Consider the following 5,349-nt stretch of genomic DNA (forward strand, 5'->3'; position numbering starts at 1 on the left):
ACACAAAGACTCAGGCTTAAGCAACTTCCACCCTCTAGTACTTTGCACGTCAGGCAGGAGGAAAGAAGCACAGCAAGCTGTGCGCTGCCTTTTAAAGGCTCCCACGTGCAACAGACACATGCCATTCCCACTCCTATCCCATCAGTTAAAGCTATGGTTGACCTCAAGAGGGTGGAGAACTAGAATTCTACCCTACGCTTTGAAGGAGAAAGATTGTAGAACAGCACTACACACCATCACAAACCAATTCTACCACCTCCTTCAGCCCCTACTTCCCTCCAGGAATCTCAACACAATCACCTATTATAATGAAACATTTATTTCTGTCAAGACAAAAAAAAAATTACTCGCGGGGCCACGTTAGGACGAAGCGGAAGGAGGAGAAAGGCCGAAAGTGGCGGGAGCGGTGCGGTGAAAGGGGGTTGGACTCAGGGCTGTAGCGCCCCGCCCCACGCCGCCTCAGTGGATCATGCGCAGGACGGCGTTGGGAGGGTCGGGATGCGGGGGGGGGGGGGGGGGTGGGGATGCGGGGGGGGGGGGCGGGACGGGGGAGCGACTGGGCAGTGTCCGCTGAGGACACCTTGCCCTTTCCAGTTACAGCGCCGGGATGACAGCAAACACAGCAGCCGCAGAAGCGCTGTGACCTTACCTCTCCTATCAGCTTAGCAGCCCCCAAGGAAACTGACTGCCTCCTTACACAGAAGCCAAATGAGACTCTGAAGCCCTTTGGGGCTTTGGAAGAGGAAGAGGAACTGCAGCGCAGGATTTTAATTTGGGGAAAATTAGATAACTTGGTAAAAGAGTGGATCCGAGAAATCAGTGAAAGCAAAAATCTTCCACAATCTAATTGAAAATGTTGGAGGAAATTTTTTAACGTTTGGATCGTATAGATTAGGGGTACATATAAAAGGCTGTTGAAGAGGCATCCAACTGCGTTTGGACGAGATAGAGATTGATATTTTCTTTGCAAGTTTAGCACCGCAGACTCTTCCAGAAGACTTGAGTTTATGAGACGACAACCTGCTTAAGAATTTAGATACAAGATGCATAAAAAGTCTTAACGGTTGCAGGATAACAAATGAAACTTTACATCTAGTACCAAACATTGACAACTTCAGTTGTCTCAAAGAGCTATCAAACTGGGGGCCAAATGCCACAACATCTATTCCTATATATATGGTTTCCTCGCAGGTGTTTCCTGGATTATGCCAGTAGCAAGAACTTGCCAGTCTTACTCAAATGCAATAGCATCAACTTTTTTTTTTTTTTAAGATTTTTATTTATTCATTCGAGATACAGAGAGAGAGAGCACAAGCAGAGGGAGAGGCAGAGGGAGAAGCAGGCTCCCCGCTGAGCCAGGAGCCGGACGTGGGGCTTGATTCCAGGACCCTGGGACCATGACCCGAGCCGAAGGCAGATGCTTAACCATCTGAGCCGCCCAGACGCCCCAGCATCGACTCTTATACATAAATTCTTCTTGGTATTTTCTAAATGGTATGTGTTTAGATTATATTAAAATAAAATTGATTGTAAATACTGAAAAAAAAGATTAAAAATTACTCAATGATTAAATATTATAATAATGATCCCAAAATACAGATAGTGGGTGAATTTTATATGTGGTGAAACTATAGGTGTTTTTTTTCTTCTAATTTTTTTTCTGAATTGTAAATTTCCTAGAGTGACAAAGTAGCATCTTTTATAATGGAAACCACCAGTAAACTTAATTGTGTAAAGTATACTTACAAGACTGTAATAACTTAGAGAAGATGCTTATGATTTTTTAGTAAAAAGATTAACACTTAAAATTGCATCAGTGTTGATAAATACATCTGTAGTCAGGGACAAAAGAAATAAAGTGTACGACTGGCTGTATTTTAATGAATTTTAAAACTCCACAGCTTTTTAATATTTATTTATTTCTAAGTTTATTTATTTAAGTAATCTCTCCACCCAATGCAGGGCTTGAACTTGCAAACCTGAGATCAAGAGTCACATGCTCCTCCAACTGAACCAGCCAAGCCCCCCTTTTTTTATTTTTAAATGTAAAATAAATAAGTTGTGGGCAGTAATAAAATGCTATTCCAGTCAAGAATAGGGCAGAAAGTGTGGAGGAAATGCTGTTCTCAAGCTCTGCCTTTGTTTCTGGAAAAGACAATATTTACTTTGTATTAAAAACCAGGGTTTGGTGATTAACATAATAAAATTAAAAAAATGAAAAAAAAAAACCAGGGTAAACATTTTTGATACTTCTGTTGCATCAGGCTGGTGCCCTTAGGAGCTCCCTCCTTTCCCATAGGGCAAGACTGCTTCCTGAGTATGTATTAACATTTAGGTCTCGCCTTTGAATCTTAGGCCCACCTTTGTCCCAGATACTGCATCAGCTCCCCTCTTTGTTCCAAAGTTCTTAACTTAAAGGTTATTTCACCCCATTCCTACTCCAAGCCAAGAATTTAACGACGTGGGTAAGTTCTCCCCCAGTGTCAAGCAGTAAGTAATTGATTCCCTCTCATCAGGAAAATGGCTAAGATGGCATCACAATTACCGATTCTTCTCTGTAGAGGGCATAACTGTTCCTAAAACAGTTAAGTCCAAATAGCTTTGCTTAAACTGCTTGCAGCACAACTAAATTATTGAAAAGAATGTTTTGGGGCAAATTCCACAAATTCCTCAGTCCTGAATGGTGTTTTTCTTCCTTAAGCTAGATTTCAAATAAGAAAATTTCAAAAAATCACCATAGACACAGAATTCTAAATTCGCTAAATTTTATTCACAGCTGCTCACCTGTTTACATGCATGGACATCTTCAATCACAATGTCTGCACGTGGTTGGAAATGATCACAGGTTGGAGGGCTTATTCAGGGGAATCTCCTCTAGAAGAGCTACAGTGGAGACAAGGCAACTTTGACTATAATTTCAGTGAAAAGCACTGAACATCCATTTCCAAGTTTTGTTTTGTTTTGTTTTTCTTTAACCAAAATCTAAAAAATGCATCTAGGCTCTTCTGCTTATTCAAGGCCTCCTCCTTGTCTCCCTGTATCATGTCCTGACTCTAGGCTACACCAAATCTGAATAAAGTGTGACCCGTGTTAACTCTGCTCCAAGGTATACTTAGTCCTATCAATTCATATCCTCTTCTTTGTGGAGTATTTAATAAGCTTGATTATATATATTTACTTTGTTCTTATGTTAGGATTTTATATGCTTTTTTTCCCCTAAGACTTTATTTTTTAAGTAATCTTTACACCCAACATGGGGCTCAAACTCACAACCCCAAGATCAATAGTCGCACGCTCCACTGACTGAGCCAGCCAGGCACCCCAGGATTTTACATCCTTTTAGTAACTTCCCACATGGCGCAAACCTTACTAGAAGGAGTAGGGTGTCCCCCCCAATGTCAGTCCATTAGAGCAGAATCAGCTTCTCACAGATCTACAGTAAATGAAGTGGACTGCCTGTTTCCATAGTGGCAACTGGTACCAGCTCTCTATTCACTAGCTCTTGACCTTTCTAGAAGAGAGCAACTTCCCCTTGTCTGGAGACATTTGAAAGGTCATACCTGAGACAGGTTTTTCTCAAGATTATACTTTTCTTCCTCAGGCTGACAGCTACGGTGAGACTACAACATAGCCACAGAGCAGAAATACAATTCTTGTTCTGGGAGGAAGTGGCTTATGTGCCAAAAAAAATGGCAGGACCTAGTTAACAGGAATATTTCAAGAATCTGGGGGACACATATGTGTAGGGATCTTGAGGATACTGGATTGGGGATGGTGGTGGGAGGTGGGGATGGGAAACTGGGTGGACTATAGCTTATTATTATTGGGAGCACTCCATGACTTAGAGCTCAGTATTCTGGCAAGGACACCAGGATCCTGCCCAACATGCTGCTGGGATGGCTCTTGGAAGCTTGCTCACCACGATAGCCTAGGATAACTAGGTGGAGATGCTGGAACTGCCTTGGCATGGTATTGAGGAAGGGGTCCAAAGATTCAAGGAGGTAAAAATATTAGAATTAATTTATTATTTGTGATCAGAGACACTGGCACTTGGCAGTGTTCCCCAGGAGGACCCAAAGGACACTTCTTTCACTAAAGCAGGGAGGGGAGCATTGCTAAGGAGCACCAGTTAATTTGACAAGCTCTGTGATAACTGTCTTGTACAGGCTGGGATTGACAGAAGATGTTGCGATTGAGATTCCTAATATCAAGGCAATGGTAGGATTCTGGAATGGCAGAGACCAATGGCAGCACTTAACTGCTAGAATAAAGGGGGCATATGCCATACTGGGCAGCAAGGCTGTAGTAGTGTTCAGTATGCTTCGACCCTCGGGAATCAGCTAATAAGTCATGGTGTTCCTAGGGGTGAGACAGATGGAAAGCCAACCAGAATGTTACTTGACCTATATAATAAAACAGAAAAATCGAGAGCTGGTGAACAGAAACCTTCACCAGCGTTTCTTTCAGAGAAAAAGATTCCTTCACCCAGTTTCTAAACATGTCATTTCAGAGACCCAAAGCCTACTCACTGAAGGAGAGATAGATCCCTTTGAAGAAGGACAATGCAATGCTACTACAAGTATTTATAGTAAACATTCCTGTGATGCTTCCCCAAAGGGATCTAAGACTGTTTATCAGGGTAAAGATGAACTGGCAAAAAGGGAGTTGTCAGACTTTTCAAGAACAGTTGAATATAGGGACCATGGCTCTCTGTTGATACCAAATCAAGGGACCTGAAGTATTTTTCCTTATTCTCCAGTTAAAATGGGGTCATACGGAGGCCATATGATAAAAGGAGTTCTAGTTCAAATGTGTCTCACTATCGGTACGATAGATCTGTTGGATCTACCCTGTGGTTATTTCTCTGGTATCTGAGCGCATAGTTGGGACACATATAGGCAGTAGCTGACCGTACATTCACATTGGTTCCCCAACCTGTGAAGAGCCACTACGGTAAGAAACTTGAAACTGTTTCTTCCTTCGGCGAAGTGAACATGTCAAAGTAATAATACATGCTGGCAGGATAGAGCACCAGTTACCCATACTGGTTGCCAAATGAATAATGCATCATGGAATTTGTTTCTTTTTTTCCTTTCCTTGTTTTATTTCTCCAGACCCTCAGTCCTGCTCCTTAGGATTCCTCCTCCTCCTCCTCCTCCTCCTCCTCCTTCTTCTTCTTCTTCCTCCTCCTCCTCCTCTCCTCCTCCTTCTCCTCCTCCTTCTCCTTCCCCTTCCCCTTCTTCTTCTTCTTCTTTTCTTCTTCCTCTTCTTCTTCTTCTTCTTTCTTCTTCTTTCTTCTTCTTTCTTCTTCTTCTTCTTCTTCTTCTTCTTCTTCTTCTTCTTCTTCTT

General features: G+C 42.3%; 1 pseudogene; it reads left to right on the forward strand.

Annotated features, from left to right (window-relative positions):
* Positions 1-524: 524 nt before the first annotated feature.
* On the forward strand, positions 525-1,516 carry LOC116642747 (annotated as a pseudogene).
* Positions 1,517-5,349: the final 3,833 nt, after the last annotated feature.

This window comes from Phoca vitulina, unplaced genomic scaffold (genome assembly GCF_004348235.1).
Source record: "Phoca vitulina isolate PV1807 unplaced genomic scaffold, GSC_HSeal_1.0 scaffold2, whole genome shotgun sequence".
Taxonomy (NCBI): Eukaryota; Metazoa; Chordata; class Mammalia; order Carnivora; family Phocidae; genus Phoca; species Phoca vitulina.